Below are 18,810 nucleotides of genomic sequence, written 5' to 3'. Positions count from 1 at the left end.
CTCTCCACTCACCTTACAAAGGCATTAAGAGCTGATAGAGCAGGCGCCATTTTGAACATACATAACAGCTGCCCCAGCTTGGGGCTGTGTCCGGCAATTAGCTGAGCAGAAAAACCTGATTATGGTGCGGAGTAATAACAGGAGAATAAGACCTAGTGAATGTGTGGAGCTTATGAACTGGGACTGTGAAAAAAAATGGGGGTGTGTGGGAGAACTCATGGTGTGGCTGAGACATGAGTAGTCTCGGTGGGAGATGCCACAAGATTGAGCAGCCCTGGCTACCTGATGAGAGACATCGCAGGGGAATCTGAACTTACACTGAGGACTGCACAGATCCTTAGTGTGGTCCTTGGGACACAGCAGATGAATATTATACCCACTGGGGCTAGTGTTCAGGTACTGATCACCATCAAGGAGCTTAGCTGAGCATAATTACTTCTCCTCTGAAGAGAGAGAGAGAGAGAGAGAGAGAGAGAGAGATTGATTTACCATGCCAAACCTGGGTGTGTCACCTTAGGCATCTCCTTAACCCTGAAGAACTGAATAGAGCTCTCTGGCCATACCCACCACAAGCCTCTAGAGATTCACTGAAAGTAGATAGTCCACTTATCTAGAGTCATAGTATAATGAGAAAGGCCACCATAGCAGAGAAAAAAAAAGAAGAAGAACCCAAAGAATATCTCCACAATGCCAAACAAACGAGGAACAACAGAGGAAACAAGGACAAGGAAAACAATATGACGCCCCCAATAGAACATGACACTTCAATACAAGATTATGAAGATAGGGACTGGTGCTGTGGTGTAGTAGGTTAAACTTCCTCCTGCCATGTTGGCATTCCATATGGGTGCCTGACTGCTCCACTTCCAATCCAGCTCCTTGCTATGGCCTGGGAAAACAGTGGAAGATGGCCCAAGTCCTTGGGTACCTGCACCCACATGGGAGACCTGGTTGAAGCTCCTGGCTCCTGGCTTTGGACTGGCACAGGTCTGGCTGTTGCAGCCATCTGGGGAGTGAACTAGCAGATGGAAGACCTCTCTCCTTGTCTCTCCCTCTCTCCATCTATAACTCTGCCTCACAAATAAATTAAATAAATAAACCTTAAAAAGAAAAAAAAGATTATGAAGACCCAAATCAATAAAATCAGAGAGGAAAAAGGGAATGTAGCAATAGACAACACAGAAATAAAAACAGTCATCAGAAATTACTACTGACATCATAAATAAGAGTGTCAATTGTTAAATGAACACAGGAGTCACTGTGCAATTACTCCCCACATAGGATCTCTGTCAATGTGTTGTAATATGTGAATTAACGGAAAACTAGCATTCAAACAATACTTTATACTTTGTGTATCTGTGTGGGTGCAAACTGTTGAAATCTCTACTTGGTATATTCTAAGTTGATCTTCTATATATAAAGATATTTGGAAATGAAAAAAAAGAAATTACTACAAAGAGTAATATGCTAGCAAACAGGGAAATCTATCAGAAATGGATAGATTCCTGAACATATGCAACCTACCAAATTTGAACCATGAAGACAGAAAACCTAAATAGACCCATAACCAAGACAGAAATTAAAACAGTAATAAAGGCCCTACTAACAAAGAAAAGCCCAGGACCGGATGGATTCACTGCTGAATTCTACCAGACATTTAAAGAACTAACTTCAATTCTTCTCAAACTATTCAAAACAATTGAAAGAGAGGGGATCCTCCCAAATTCTTTCTATGAAGCCAATATCACCCTAATTCCTAAACCTGAAAAAGATGCAGCAGAGAAAGAGAATTACAGATCAATTTCCCTGATGAATATAGATGCAAAATTGTCAATAAAATTCTGGCCAATAGAATGCAACAACACATCAGAAAGATCATACACCCAGACCAAGTGGAACTTATCCCTGGTATGCAGGGATGGTTCAGTGTTCACAAATCAATCAATGTGATACACCACATTAACAGACTGCAGAAGAAAAACCATATGATTATCTCAATAGAGGCATAAAAAGCATTTGATAAAATACAACATCCTTTCATGATGAAAATGCTAAGCAAACTGGGTATAGAAGGAACATTTCTCAATACAATCAAGGCAATTTATGAAAAACCCACGGCCAATATCCTATTGAATGGGGGAAAGTTGGGAGCATTTCCGCTGAGATCTGGTACCAGACAGGGATGCCCACTCTTACCACTGCTATTCAATATAGTTCTGGAAGTTTAAGCCAGAGCTATTAGGCAAGAAAAAGAAATTAAAGGGATACAAATTGGGAAGGAAGAACTCAAACTATCCCTCTTTGCAGGTGATATGATTCTTTATTTAGGGGATCCAAAGAACTCTACTAAGAGACTATTGGAACTCATAGAAGAGTTTGGCAACGTAGCAGGATATAAAATCAATACACAAAAATCAACAGTCTGTAAACACAGGCAATGCCACAGTGGAGAAAGAACTTCTAAGATCAATCCCATTCACAATAGCAACAAAAGCAATCAAATACCTTGAAATAAACTTAACCAAGGATGTCAAAGATCTCCATGATGAGAATTACAAAACTTTAAAGAAATAAATAGAAGGGGATACCAAAAAATGGAAAAATATTCCATGCTCATGGATTGGAAGAATCAATATCATCAAAATGTCCACTCTCCCAAAAGCAATTTATAGATTCAATGCAATACCAATCAAAATACCAAAGACATTCTTCGCAGATCTGGAAAAAATGATGCTGAAATTCATATGGAGACACAGGAGACCTCGAATAACTAAAGCAATTTTGTACAACAAAAAGCCGGAGGCATCACAATACCAGATTTCAGGACATACTACAGGGCAGTTGTAATCAAAACAGCATGGTACTAGTACAGAAATAGATGGATAGACCAATGGAACAGAAAATAGAAACACCAGAAATCAATCCAAACATCTGCAGTGAACTTATATTTGATCAAGGATCCAAAACCAATCCCTGGAGTAAGGATAGTCTATTCAACAAATGGTGCTGGGAAAACTGGATTTCCACGTGCAGAAGCATGAAGCAAGACTTACCTTGCTGGGCTGCTGTGAGGATGAAAGGGGAAAGACTTCTGTAAAAGCACTTTGTGGAAAGCCTGGCACCAGGCACAGCTCTGTAAATGTCCCTTTCCTTCCCTTAGGCATTTCTCCCCCTCCCGCTCCCTTCCCGGCAGTCTTCTCTATCAAGGAGAGGGCTTGATACCTTACACCTTACACAAAAATCCACTCAACATGGATTGAAGACCTAAATCTACGACCCAACACCATCAAATTATTAGAGAACATCGGAGAAACCCTGCAAGATATAGGTACTGGCAAAGACTTCTTGGAAAAGACCCCACAAACACAGGCATTCAAAGCCAAAATTAGCATTTGGGATTGCATTAAATTGAGAAGTTTCTGTACTGTAAAAGAAACAATCAGGAAAGTGAAGATGCAACCGACAAAATGGGAGATTGCAAATTATGCAACTGATAAAGGATTCATAACCAGAATCTACGAAGAGATCAAGAAACTCCACAACAAAACAAACAACCCACTCAAGAGATGGGCCAAGGTCCTAAATAGACATTTTTCAAAAGAGGAAATCCAAATGGCCAACAGACACATGAAAAAATGTTCAGGATCATTAGCCATCAGGGAAATGCAAATCAGAACCACAATAGGTTTTATCGCACCCTGGTTAGAAATCAACTAACAACAGATTCTGGTGAGGATGTTGAAAAAGGCACACTAATCCACTGTTGGTGGGAATGCAAACTGGTAAAGCCACAATGGAAGACAGTTTGGAGATTTCTCAGAAACCTGAATATAGCCCTACAACATGACCCAGCCAAACCACTCCTTGGAATTTACCCAAAGGAAATTAAATTGGCAAATTAAAGAGCTGTCTGCACCTCAACGTTTATTGCAGCTCAATTCACAATAGCTAAGACGTGGAATCAACCTAAATGCCCATCAACCGAAGACTGGATAAAAAAAATTATGGGATATGTACTCTATTAATACTACACAGCAGTAAAAAATAAATTAATGAAATCCGGTCATTTGCAACAAAATGGAGGAATCTAGAAAACATCATGCTGAGTGAAATAAACCAGTCACAAAGGTACAAATATCATATGTTCTCCCTGATCTGTGGCAACTAACTGAGCACCTAAAAGGAAACCTGTAGAAGTGTAATAGACACTATGAGAAACAATGACTTGATCAGCCCTTGTCCTGTCGAGGAACAACTTACTATTTTCTTCCTTTTAGTATTTTTTGTTCTACTTAATACCATTGGTTGAACTCTTTAATTAACACACAATTATTCCTAGGTGTTTAAATTTAACTGAAAAATGATCCCTGTTAAATATAAGAGAGGGAATAAGAGAGGGAGGAGATGTACAGTTTGGCACATGCTCACTCGGACTTAGCCCTAATGGTAGAGCTAGAAACGTGCCAGGGGATCCCAAATCAATCCCATCAAGGTGGCATGTACCAATGTCATTTTACTAGTCAAAGTGATCTGTTTAAGTTCATAATTGATCATAATGATAGGATTAAGTGTCAAAGGGCTAAAAATGTTTTAATTGTTGAAATACACTGGCGAACACAGCGATTTACACTGCAGTACTGAGCAGATACACGCAACATGATCAAACTAAGGACTTCCCAGACAGCCCACGGGTCATCATCCACAGGGCCCTGAAAGCTGTCACAGTCACACCAAGGTGGAACGGGAGACTGACGTCCATGCAGCAGCCTGACTACAGAAAACAGGCGTTCAATCAACACGTGCACACTGCATGCAGATTTAAGTAGCTTTCCTTTGAATACTTCCGTGTGAAATATTGTTCCTAATAAAGGAATTTCTTTGACATTCAAATAAAATTTGAAAACCAAATAGTAAAAAAGAGGGAGGGATTAATAAGAATCAGTTTACCAATGTTATAGCTAAAAAGTAATGAGAAGTAGAAATAGCAAAAGAGAACAAATATATTACTTTAAGGAATTCATTTATAGTGGCTTATTATTTTTAAGTTATAAACAGAATAAGGATTTCATTATATAAAAAAACTATCAAAAAAGTATCTGAAAAGACATGAGTTCTATGAACTGTGCTGGGTGGCCGAGGGGGACATGCAGTGGGCGGGGCGCGGCGGTCCGGGGGCACACAGCCACCTCCCACACCACAGAAGGTCTACAGGTCTACGGCCGCCCTCCAAAGAGCACATGCCACAGACTCAAGGGGCAAGGAAGAGAGGCAGAAGAAGAGGGTGAGATCACACCACAGCAAGGTTCCCTGGGAAATGGAAGAGGGAGAGATGATCCAGGAGGAACGCTTTTGCTTTGAGGTTCCTATGCCAGATCTGAGCAGCTCCTCTGTCAAGACAGACTTGAGTCGAGCCACTAAGGGATTTGCCATCTTCTGGTTGCCTTTGGGGGAAACAGAACATCTCACAGGTATTTGAAGTGGCCCATCCTAGGTTACACAGGCTGAAGATGGCTAAGTCAGGACCGGTCTCTAAGCCTGGGCTCTATCTATCACACAGCTTCTGGGAACGTTTTTCTCTAGCAGGTAGCTTGGAAATATTACTTTTCGCATACAGGGGGGTTAATACACTTTGCGCTTAGATATCTGTGCTTAATAAATTGCTTTCTCTTTCGAGAAAAGACTTGCTATGGGTGTGGAGAGAAAAGAAGATGGACAACACTGCATTTGAAATCAAATTTATACTCTTGAGGTCTGGAGGCTCTTTCACTGAGAGGGGATGAGACATCACAGATCAATTCCAGATGGCAATGCAGCCTTTAGAAATCCATTTACAGGTTGTGCGCCATGAAAAGCATTTGGAAAAGTGAGCAGGTGTTTGGCATCACCCTCGAGACACTGCTTGGCACACCCCTATCCCGGATCAGAATGCCTGGGCTCACAAGTCAGCTCCCCTTCTGATAACAGCTGCTGGCTGATACATGCCCTGGAAAGCAACAGGCAATTACTCAAGTAGCTGGGTCCCTGTCACCCATATGGGAAACGTGGACTGAGTCGTACTGTTTTAATAGCCATGTAGCCTGTTCTCTTCCCTTAGCTTTACCCACTAAGCAATTATTCATTCCATAAAGACCTCTTTGTAAAAAGTTAAATGGCAGCATGAGGACTCTAGCCCAAAGACACCCTGGGTCCATATTACTCACTCACAGACCTGCTCCTGAGCAGGGAGGATTTTCCTGCCATGTGCTTGTTCGCATAGTCAAGCAGGGACCAGAGGCTTAAAGCTAAGAAGGGTGCAGGGAGGGGAGGATGCTTGTCCTCTGGACAGTACAATTCCTTCCACTATGTGGTCTGTACCGTGTCAAAACAGGAAGAAAAAACAGTAGAAAACTCTCAATTTGCCCACTCAAGGATTAAAATGCCTCTATATTTTCTGCTTCTAGGTTTCTGAGATAATATTTATTTATGTTCCTTCATAGACCATGGGCTTGGCCTGATACAGTTTGGACAAACTAAGGTATTAGATTTCACAGCCTGGAACAAACACATAAATAGGTTTAATGTTCTCTTACTAAGACTATAGGACAGACTGAAGGGTGCCTCCCTGTCAGATAATGTATTATAAAAGCCAGCTGACACTGCCTGCAATGCTGCAGGAAATCTTTCTCGTTCCAACAAGAGCAAGCCATACCATTCTGAGTCATTCAGGCCAACAATCTCAATGTGCAGCTTGGACACTCCGGCTTCCAGTCTTCCTCTTGCTACACCTCACATGGTACTCTTCCTTCTAGTTCAAGTCAAGCCCTTCCAATGCAATTTCCCTGCACAAATTGCAACTAATTTTCTTTATTTTTTTAAAGATTTATTTTATTTATTTGAAAGAGTTACAGAGAGAGGTAGAGACAGAGAGAGAGGGGTCTTCCACCCACTGGTTCACTCCCCAGATGGCCACAACGGCCAGAGCTGTGCCGATCCAAAGCTAGGAGCTTTGGGTCCCCCACATGAGTGCAGGGGCCCAAGGACTTGGGCCATCTTCTACTGCTTTCCCAGGCCATAGCAGAGAGCTGGATCAGAAGAGGGGCAGCTGGGACCAGAATCAGAGCCCATATGGGATGTCAGCACCTCAGGCCAGGGCCTTAACCCGCTGCTCCACAGCGCCAGCCCTGCAACTAATTTTCCCACTTGTTTGGGACTAACTCATCAGATCATCAGCTTCTTAATCTATAAATGGAACCAAGGACCCCTAGGCATCTGGCTGTAGGCGGTTCCAGCATCTGATTTACTGCAGCCAAAAGGAGAAGCAAGGGTCACTGCTCAGAAGTTTCCTCGGAACTTAGAAGTGAAGAAAGCGGATGGTGCCTGTCACAGCCGAGGTCAGTGTGACAAGCCTCCCAAGGCTGAGATAGATCTGGTGGGCCACCAAGAAGCCAGTCCTATCATTTCGCCTAATATTTAAAGCAAAGTTTGGCAAAACACTCCATTTGCTGCAAAACTGAAACACATAGGTGTTGTTTTTTTTTTTTTAATTTTAGCTCCCCATATAATGGAGAACTTGTGCTATTTGTCTCTCTGTGTCTGGCTTATTTTGGTCAACACGATATTCTCTAGTCCCAGTGATTTTGCTGCAAATGATGGAATTTCATTTTTTATGGCTGAATAATAGTCCATTGTGTATATGCACTATGTTAGTGATTCTGTAACTATTTTAAAATTTGCTTTATATGAATAAAGTTGAACATCTTTTTATTTGATTATTGTTTATAGCCCTTGATAGACAATGGCTTTTTAACTTTTTGTTCATTGAAGTCTTTATTTAGAAGAGCCATTGCGTCTTTGACTATAATGTAAATTAAATGTTATGTCATAAAAATCGGAAATAGTAGGCCGGCGCCGTGGCTTAACAGGCTAATCCTCCACCTTGCGGAGCCGGCACACCGGGTTCTAGTCCCGGTTGGGGCGCCGGATTCTATCCCAGTTGCCCCTCTTCCAGGCCAGCTCTCTGCTATGGCCTGGGAAGGCAGTGGAGGATGGCCCAAGTCCTTGGGCCCTGCACCCGCATGGGAGACCAGGAGAAGCACCTGACTCCCGGCTTCGGATCAGCACGATGCGCCAGCCGCAACGGCCATTGGAGGGTGAACCAACAGCAAAAAGGAAGACCTTTCTCTCTGTCTCTTTCTCACTATCCACTCTGCCTGTTCAAAAAAAAAAAAATCGGAAATAAAAGAATTTTTTTGAAAAAAAGCAGCCATTCCTCATTACCTAAAGGCCTGGTGCCAGGAGTAACTGGACCAGCCAGAGCAGGCTCAGGGCTTCTGACTCAGCCTCCTTGGGAGACTGGGTGTCCCGGGCACAGAGGGAGGCGCTGCAGGTCACTGCCACCTTGCTCTGGACAATGTGACCTTACAGGTGCAGGGACAGGGACCAGGAGGCCTGGGCGCAGAACCAGACTCTTACTTCCTAGAGGCATGATTTATAGAGCACCTTATTTAACTTCTCTGTCCCTTGGTTTCCTCAAGAATGAGTTCCTACTTCACAGAATTACAATAAAAATAAATATAAGTACAGTCAGAACAGTATAATCAAAGTTCTAGAATCTCCAGCTTTAGAACAGAAAAAATTAAACTTCCAGCGACTCTGGCTGTAATGACTCAGATGCTGTTTTGAGGTCTGACTCAGCTCCTCTCCTTTCCCTTTGAAGAAACTTCTGGCACTGGGGAAGAAGCGGCAGGTAAGTCATGACCCCCAAGTCATCGTTTGGGCATTTAGCAAATCCCTAGTGACTGCTAACTGAGTGCATCAGAACACGAGGGGCTATGCGGGGTACTACTGTCCTGCTAACAAAGGCTGCTCTGGTAGCTAACTAAAGCTGCATGCAGGGCTGGTGTAGCAGGTAAAGCTGCAGCCTCATATGGGCGCCGGTTCGATTCCCAGCTGCTTCACTTCCAATCCAGCTCCCTGCTAATGTGCCTAGGAAAGCAGTAGAAGATGGCCCAAGTGCTTGGGCTCCTGTACCCACAGGGGAGGCCCGGAAGAAGCTCCTGGCTTTGGATTGGCACAGCTCCAGCCATTGTGGCCATCTGGAGAATGAACCAGCAAATTCAAGACACCCTCCCACCCCACCTCTATTTGATGAGGCAGAGTTGCAAGCAAATAAATCTTTAAAAAAAATACTAAAATAAATAAATAAAGCTGCATGCATGTCTGTTACAGGCTACCCATTGCTGCTACAGGCTTTTCCATAGCACTCCTGTGAAGCTATGATTTTTATTCTCATTTCATAGATGAGAAAACAAAGGCATAATAGCATTAAGTAAATTGCCCCATCTGCTATTTGAATCCTGGTTCTGTGACTTCAGCATAGAGGTGTTTACACACTGTGTGTTAAGTACCTGCTCGGAAGACTCTCATTGGGCTCCTGTGGGTAGATAAGGGAAAACAAAGTTTTGTACCTGTCTTGTATTCCTATCAATGTAGGACTATCCCCACTTCATAGCTGGGCAAGGAGGTATGGTTTGAATTAAATTGTGCTGGACAGACCGACTCCAGTATCTAGGTAGGTACTTAGATGACTGGTAGAAGTAGGGGGCTCTCATCCGAACGCTGTTTATTGCTCAAATACATAGGTTAAAATCCCACCCCCACAAGATGAAGGAATTAGGAAGTCAGAACTTTGGAAGGTGATTAGGTCAGGACAGTAGAGCCCGCATCAACAGGATTAAGTGTTTTTAACAAAAGAGACTGCAGGGGGCCGATGCTGTGGTACAGGAGACTTAGATTCCAACTGCGGCGCCGGCATCCCATATGGGCACCCGTTCATGTCTGGCTGCTCCACTTCTGATCCAGCTCTCTGCTGTGGCCTGGGGAAGCAGTAGAAGATGGCCCAAGTGCTTGGGCCCCTGTGCCCATGTGGGAGACCTGCAAAAATCTCCTGGCTTTAGATCGGCTCAGCTCCCGTGGTTGCTGTGCCAAACACCAGCTCCTATTTATTTGAGAAAGAGCATATCCCAGCTGCTAGTTAATTCCCACAAATGACTTCAAGCCAGGAGCTGGGCTGAGACCACAGCCAGAAACACAATTCAAGTCTCTCACATGAGTGGCAGGAAGCCTGAGCCATCAGCTGTCTTCTAGGGTCTGCATTAGCAGGAAGCTGGACTCAGGAGCTGGAGCCAGGAAACAAACCTGGGTACTCTGATGGGGAACGTAGGCATGTGACCTGCTAGGCCAAACCCTTGCTTCCCTCAAATACTTCTGAGAACTTTGGAGCTGCACGGCTCTATGGAGGAGACAAGTGTGACTAAGAAGTGCGTCTCCCTGCTAAGGAACATGCTGCGATCAGCGCTCAGCACACACATCTACACGGCCTTTCTTTGCGTCCTTTGTTGGATGCTCAAGTATTGGGTTTAGAGAGTCTTTTCTTGGCCTTCATGCTTTATAAACTCTCTCTGCTGACTACCAGTTATGGCTTCTACTCCCTCTCTCTGCTGATAAAACCCTGTTCCACGGGCTCCTCGAACTCAAGACGGAGCACCTTATCTAGCTTCCTCTCCTCACTGCTTCCCCAGTCACCAATTACTTCTCTATTTCTTTTAAGATTTTATTTATTTGAGAGGTAGAGTTGCAGATAGAGAGATCTTCCATCCACTGGTTCACTCCCCAGATGGCCACAAAGGACAGGGCCGGACCGGGTAGAAGCCAGGAGCTTCTTCCAGGATTCCAAAGTGAGTTGCATGGGCCTAAACACTTGGGCCATCTTCCATTGCTTTTCCCAGGCACAATAGCAGGGAGTTCGAGTGGAAGTGGAGCAACACGAACTGGAGCCCACATGGAATGCTGGCACCACAGACAGGGGTTTTACCTGCTATGCCACAACACCAACCCCAAGCTGATTTTCCAAAGTAAAAAGAAAAAGACACATGCCATAAAAACCATACAAATATAATCCCTGAGACCTGACAGCATACAAGCTAAACATTTCAACACATCCAAAGACACTATACGTGGATTCAAATGTTAAACAGGAACCCAGGGAGAAAATTCTCAGTGGATAAACAAATGAAGAGAGAATGTGACAGTCACAGGCTGTCATTCTGAGATGGGCAGGGCCTTTCTTGTGGTATTCCTATGGGATCTCCTTGGGTGGATACCGTTCTCACAAGACAACAGTCTTACTTTAGTGATATATAAGATAAACACAGGAAGTCAATTCTATTTTAATTATTAGATACTTCACTAAGTTAATTCTATTTCACATGTGGGCCTTGCAAAGAGTCTTCACCCACGTGCTGTCTCGGCCTGTCTGTCGTCAACTCTGAGGACGCGCTGTTTCTCCCCTGTTGTGCTTCTCACTCACGAGCCTCCTTGCTATCTTAGTCCATTTCATGTGGCTAGAGCAAAATACTTAAGACTGGGCACATTCTAAGGAAAAGCGGGGTCTTCGGCTCAGTTTTTGAGGTTGGAAGTCCAAGCTCAGGCACCACAGCTGGTGGGGGTCTCGTGCTCTATCGCGGTATGGCCCTGGCAACCCTTGGCAACAGCATATGTGAGAGCAGCTGGCAGTGAGAGTCGAAAAGGGATCCAGCACACGGCTGCCCTTGCTCTCTAGCAACTCACTCTGATGGTGACTAATGCGGTCCCCAGGGACTTACCCACTTCTCCATCCTCGCATTCATTCCTTCAGAGGGTGGTGCCTCATGACCTAATCACCTCTCACCGAGCCCCACCTCCTAGAGGTTCCATCACCTCTCAATGCCATTACAATGAGGACCAAGCTTGTTGCACTTGAACCTTTGGGGACAAATCATATTCAGATCCTAACTATGCTCCAAACACTCTAACACCTCCTGCCTCAGGATCTTTGCACACACGGTTTCCCTCCGTCGGATGCTCTGATCCATGAAACCTTATGCTTGGTCCCCCAATTTCATTTCATCTCTTCTCAAATTTCCCTTCCTCACAGAGGCTTTCCCTGGCCACAAGGGCAGGAACTCTGTTTTGCTTCTACTGTTCTCAGCACTTAGAGCAGTGCCCTGCCCATAAAAAGAACTTGAAAAAAATCTCTTCATTTAATGCTCAGAATGAAATGACCTATTAATCCAGAATATTTCCACTTCTTGGTTTGAATGCAAAACAAGTCCTATCATCCTTCCCTACACTCCCACAGCTCAACACACCTTACTCCCTCAAGTTCAAAGTTCATCCTTTCCAACCATCCCCATGTGAATTATTCTCACTGCAGACTCCTGTGTATAAACAGCTTTGTGAAGCAACTATCTGCAACCAATACTCCCGCAGTGGGACCCATTTTGTCTTCCTGTTTGTTGATGTCATCAGTACAGACACTTGCTAGCATTTTTTAAAACTTGAAAATTGCTAGGAGGACATTCCTTAGCCTGTCTTGTGATGATTCCAGGTTGAAATGACACTGCACTACAGCTTCCTACAATCATGTCCACCCAAAGTTGAAGCTCTCCTGTCAGCCTATGCCCACCTGTTGTCACACAGTGCACAGGTCTCAAGATAAGCCTCAACAGCACCAGCAGGGCACAGTAACTCCTGACCACAGCACACCACAGCCATACCCAGTGCTCCACAGAGAAGCAGAAGTGCTGTCTCCACAATCCAGTCTAGGGTGAGGGGTAAATGAAATGTACCTTGGTGAAGAATGATGCAAACATCAGTGAAGAATGAGAAGGGATCAATAAAATCCTCAGGCAGCATTTGGGGTCCAGCTCAAGATCAATCATACAGCTTTGTTATGAAGTCAACCAACATAGTTTGTTTTTATTGATTTTTGGCTTTCCCAGTGATAACCGTATTTAGACAGCTCAGGTGCACTTGCAAAGGAAATTTGCAGCTAGGTTTACCTGAGGTTGAAGATTGACTAGCATCCCAAGAAAACCAGGCCAAGAAGAAAAGAGCAAGTTTAACAGCAAAGAAATGGTGAACATAAAGTCCAGGCTGGGTAGGAAAGCAAATGAAGCTGGAAGGGACTGAGCCACTGGCTGCAAAAGACAGGCTTGGAACCAGAGATTGAGGTGTGACTGTAAAGTAGGTTTAGGAGGAAGGATAATGTAGAAAAGGCAAAAGGCCAGCAATGGGGCGAGGAACTCTGGGGTTTGTAGTTTCAGGTTTTGCAAGGGGGCCTGTCTGAGCAGGCTGCTGAGTGGACAGGAGGTCGGGACCTAGTGAGGCCAGACACTGCATGAGCCACTCCTCCAGACAGTAGGGACTGCCAGATCTCTGTCAGGGACAGAGGCTGACAACTCTGAGATCCAGGGCCTGAACTGCTTTGGGCATCTGGAAGAGACCTGCAGGTGGCTCCAACAAGAATAAGCAATAGGCACTATGGCTGGCCAGTGGGGGCTAAAGAGGAAGTGACCAAATTCCTGTGTGGAAGCAAAAGCAGACACAGAAAGCACAGAGATGGTGTTCCACCAGGCAGGGACTATGAGGTTGTATGGAGAGATGTTAAAAAAATAAGCCTGAGCCGGCAGAGCAAGGGCAATGTCAACATCAATGGCTTCCCAGTACAGTGGGTCAGAGAGCCAGGCCACTCCACAGGATAACTGCATCATTATGTTCTTTGTCCCAGCAGCCACCAACATTGATTCTGGGACAAAGGAACAGGTTTGAAGACCACAGAAAAGCCTTCATGTGGCTTCAGCTGCTCACTAAGGAATGGGCTTCACCCTACCTAACAGCTGGAGGTGTCCAAGTAGCTGCAGCATGACTGGCCATGCTTCTAAAGCCTGGGCAGGAACTCTCTAACAACAGACTACCCCCAAACTCTTGGTTCCTTATTTCTCCTTTTGCTTCTTCCTTCCCCCATGAGTCCCTGCATGCCCATACCCAGGGCCCAGAGGCTGGTATGTGGTGCTAACAGGCTATAGAAGACCATGTTGGGTATTGGCTGGGTCTTCATTTGCACTGTTGGCTGGACAGTGATTATCAGCACCAATTTTGGTCAGAGATTCAATTGTCCTTTGGCCTTTGCTCCATCATTCCCCAACTCTAACAAATCACATTGTTTCTATAAGTGCCTGCATCTATACCCCTAAAATATGATGGTGATTGCATTTACCTTATATATGTTTTGATTAAGTGAGCTACAGCTTCAGACACTACTAGGAGGTATTTAGCAGATGTTAGGTATTGTTGTTGATATATTAACTTCAACGTTGTTATTAATATACCTATCGCACATTTTATATAAGGAATATACACATAGAATATCCGCAAGGAATGTTTGTTGATCAAACACCTGAATCAGTGCATGCCCATATACTTGTCTAGGGATACATTCATGTAGCCAGAGACATTGGAGGTACTGAGAAACCTGGTTTCTTCATTCTTGCATATGAAAAGAGGTACTTTCTAGACAGACACTGTATTTCTCTAATGTATGGAACAACCAATCAGGTCACCTCTACGTGCCCTATGATTGTGATTTTTGAAGCCTACCAAGGTTGCCTCCTGCCTGGTTTTCATTCATTGCCTTTGGACTGACCACCACTCTGCTGGCTCTGGGGCACAGGAATCAGAGCTCCATCCTGAAATGGTTGTTGGTCTTGGACATTTCTCTTTCCAGGTTTTTCTTTACTTAGGCTTCTCACTCCTCACTTCTGGCCATCTCTCTTCTCTAGACTTCATCATGTCGTCTTCATCCACTGTCTTCATGTTTCCACCTTCCATTTCTTCTGGACTTCCTGGAATCTGTTGCCCAAGTCCACCAGTTGCATTGCCACTGCCCCTTTTTAAGGGCAGCCTTGATTAATCCATTCACGTTTTCCCAGACCTGGACTCAACCATTCTCCTACCTTCCTGCTCTGCTCTTTCTGGAACCTCTAGCTGCTAGACTACAGCCATCATTTATCCGGCTCTCATACTCTCATTCCCACATCTGGGGGTAGGTAGCCAATGTATGCTGGTTTGACCAAGGAAGGATCTGGGGGCCTGTTTTAATTACCCATCACTGTGTATCAAATAACCCCACCACTTAAAGGCTTATGACAATAGTTGCATCACTCTCAGTTTCTGTGGGTCAGAATTTTAGGCAGGCCAACAGCTCATCTCCGTGAGTATTCCATGAGGTCTAGGGCCTCAATTGGAAGACTCACAGGCTGACAGCTGAAATCATCTGCAAGTTCAGTCAATCGCATATCTGGCAGCTGTTGCTGATGTCAGTTGAGGTTCCAGCATTGTTGAGCGAAATATCCACCCATGTCCTCACCTTACAGCCTGCGATCCTTCGCATCACGGTGGGTGGACACTAAGGATAGGTGTCCCAAGAGACACCAAGACAGAGACACTAACTGAAGCCATATTTCTTTTTATGACCTGACCTTGTGACCTAGCATGACTTACAACACTCTATTGGTTGAAATATTTGCAAAGATCTGCTCAGGTTCAAACGGAGGGAATGTAGACCCAACTATTAATGGAAATGGGTCAACATCCGGTTACAGCAAGGGCTCTGAATCAGAGCTGGCCTATGTGAGCGACAGATCACAGCACATTTGAGGCTGTGGGCTTTTTAAAAACATGTCATCAGAATGACCTAAAACAGTGACACTGTCCACCTGTGGACTTGTGTTCTGGATGGCTCACTGTGCAGAAAGCAAGGTAGTTCTGTGGGGGAGGCCTAGTTGAAGAACTGAGGTCTTTCCTTAACCTACGTCCAGCTCCAATTTGCTGAGCCATCTCAGGAGGAGAATCTTTATCCCCAATCAAGCCTTCAGATGACAGAAACCTCAGTCTACGTGTGACTACAATTGCGTGACTATCTCTGACTGCACTTTTATTGTTTTATTGTTTTATTGTGTCTCTGTCCATATGTACTGCCCTTACCACCAAAGGAAACCACTCATCTTTGGCTTTCTGTCACTTTACATTTAATTACATTTTCTCGAGCTTTATAAAAATGCAATCATATTATTTGCATTGTTTCACGTCTGGCTGTTCCCTCCCAGCACAATTATTTAGAAATGTGTCCATATTGTCTCAATTACGCACTTCTTTTGTTGCATAGTATTCTTTTGCATGTGTATACGCCAATTTCCATGGGTCAAAGGACATTGCACGTATTTTCTGGTTTGGGACCCTTACAAATGAAGCTACTATGAATCTTCACATCAAATATGTCAGGGGCACATACCTGAATTTTACAGAAATAAACACACCTAGCAGTGGAATGACTGGGAAGTGTATTTAACTTTTTAAAAAAATATCAAATTGTTTTTTTTAAATGGTTGGCCCCACAGTGAATGGCAGCTCCAGTTGCTCCACATCCTCAAGGACACGTGCTACCATTCATCTTGCTACCGACATTGACAGCTGTCTGCGCACAACCCCTGCTGTTCAAATTTGCATTTCCCTAATGACTAATACAGCTCAGCTTTTTTAATGTGTTTACTGATGAGAACACAGAGATGGCAAATAAAGTTGTTTTTTTTTTTTTTCGTTTTTGGTTTGGTTGTTATCTTCACAATTGTTTTTCAAGTTTTTAAAAAATAGACTCTGGATATAAAGCCTTTATCAGATATGTAACTTGCAGATATTGTTAGTCTGTGACTGATATTTTTGTGCTCTTAACAGTATCACTCAAAAGCAGTTAATTCTAGTGAAGCGCAATTTATCTTTTTTATGGATTATCTATTTTTTCAGCTATATCTAAGAAATCTTTGCCTAACCTTAGTCAGTACATTTATAGTTTAAGATTTTATAAGTAAATCAATGATCCATTCTGACTGAATACTAGGTTAACATTAGCATATGGTATAAGGTATGGATTGAATTTTTGCATATAGATATTCAATTGTTCCAGCACAATTTGTTGGAAAAAACAAACTTATCCTTTCCTCTAATAAACTATCTACTAAATTGTCTTCGCTTTGTGAAAAAACACACTGATCATGTAGTGTGGGGTCTCTTCTGCTCCATTATCCTACTCATCTACCTGTATTCCAGTATCACCTTCTTTACTTCTGTAATTCATGAAAAGCTTTGGAATCACATGGGTAACACTGCTCTCCTATTTGTTGTTTTCTTTTACCACTCGAGATCTTTCCTTATCATTTATAGATTAATTTGTCGGCATACAAATAAAAAAGTTACCTTCTTTCAATTGAGATGCCTCATCGCTTCTCGGCCTTTTGGCTAAGATCAAGTGTAGTATCAATTGAGATGCCTTTCCTTTCTTTGTCATGCTCTCATTGTGCAATGATGAATAAAACTGACAAGAGCCAATACTCTTGAACTTGGAACTGTTTTAGGAGGAAAGCACTCAGTCCCTTATCGTGAGTCTGATGTGAGCTATGATTGTTTGTAGGTGTCCTTTATCAGGCTGAGGATTCCTCACCGGCTGAGTTTTTAACAGGAATGAAGGTTGGATTGTGTCAAATGAATTTTTTGCATCTACTGAAATTATCCTTTAGTTTCTTAATATGGCGTTTGAATTCCTAGAGAAACTTCACAGGGCCACCATGTACTTGTTTTCAACTGTTGGATTTTGAGGTGGGTGTCATGGCACAGTGGGTTAAGCCACTGTTGTGACGCCCACATCCCTCAACAGAGTGCCAGTTCAAGCCCACTGCTCTGCTTCTCATCAAGTTGCCTGCTCATGTGCATGCGAAGGCAGTGAATGATGGCCCAAATGCTTGGGCCCCTGCCACTCATGTGGGAGACCAGTTCCTGGCTTCTGGCTTCAGGCTAGCTCAAACCTAGCTGTTGTGGCCACTTGGGAAGTGAACCAGCAGATGGAAGATCTGTCCTCTCTCCTTCTTTGTCGTTCTGCCTTTCAAATAAGCAAAATTTTTTAAACAAATGAAATTAGAATTTTAAAGAGACAGAACCAGATTGGCATTATTGTTAAATTCTGTGCAACATTTAAATAAGAACTAAATCAAATTTATCTTAAAGTCCCCCTACAAAAAAAAAAAAAATAGAAGAGGGAATTTTTTCAGATTTAAATGCTGAGACTCCAGCATTACCTTGACACTACAACCAGACAGGGACAAAGCAAAAAGCTACAGTCCTGTATCCTTGACAAAAATAGATTTTTTTAAGAATTTTTTTTTGAAAGAGTTACAGAGAGAGGTAGAGCCAGAGAGAGAGAGGGGGGCCTTCCATTCTGCTGGTTCACTCCCCAAATGATCGCAATGGCCAGAGCTGAGCTGATCTGAAGCCAGGAGTCAGAAGCCTCTTCCAGGTCTCCCATGTGGGTGCAGGGACCCAAGGACTTGGGCGATCCTCTACTGCTTTCCCAGGCCATAGCAGAGAGCTGGATAGGAAGTAGAGCAACCGGGACTCGAACCGGTGCCCATATGGGCGCTGCAGGCTGGGGCTTTAACCCAGCTGCCTCAGAAATTTGATTATAAAGATGCTGATAATCTGATTAAGTCTCATTCATATATAACAATCTGTTTCTGTTTTTCTGCTTTCAAGATTTTGTCTGGGGCAGGTATTGTGACACAGCAGGTTCAGCTCCCACTTGGGATGCTCCCATGCCACAACAGAATGCCTGGTTTGAGTTGTGGCTGCCCTGTGATTTCAATTCAGCTTCTTCCTAATGTACCCATGTGAGAAACCCAGATGGAGTTCTTGTCTCCTAGCTTGCACCTGGCCGTGCCCTACTTGTTGTGGGCATTTGGGAAGTGAATCGGTGGATAAAAGCTATCTCTTAAATGAATAATAGATAAATAAGTATCTCAAGAATAAGATTCTGTCTTTGTCTCAGAAATTTGATTGTAACGTGCCTCAGTTCATAGTTCTCTTTGAATTCATCCAACTTTGAGTTCATTAAATTTTTGATGTTTA

The 18,810-nt window shown here is 43.6% G+C and overlaps 1 pseudogene; it reads left to right on the top strand.

Moving 5' to 3' along the window:
• The first annotated feature begins 17,131 nt into the window (after window positions 1-17,131).
• Window positions 17,132-17,280, top strand: LOC133770866 (U2 spliceosomal RNA; annotated as a pseudogene).
• The last annotated feature ends 1,530 nt before the right edge of the window (window positions 17,281-18,810 follow it).

Source organism: Lepus europaeus, chromosome 11, assembly GCF_033115175.1.
Source record: "Lepus europaeus isolate LE1 chromosome 11, mLepTim1.pri, whole genome shotgun sequence".
NCBI lineage: Eukaryota > Metazoa > Chordata > Mammalia > Lagomorpha > Leporidae > Lepus > Lepus europaeus.
This window is presented reverse-complemented; position numbering and strand designations above follow the sequence as displayed.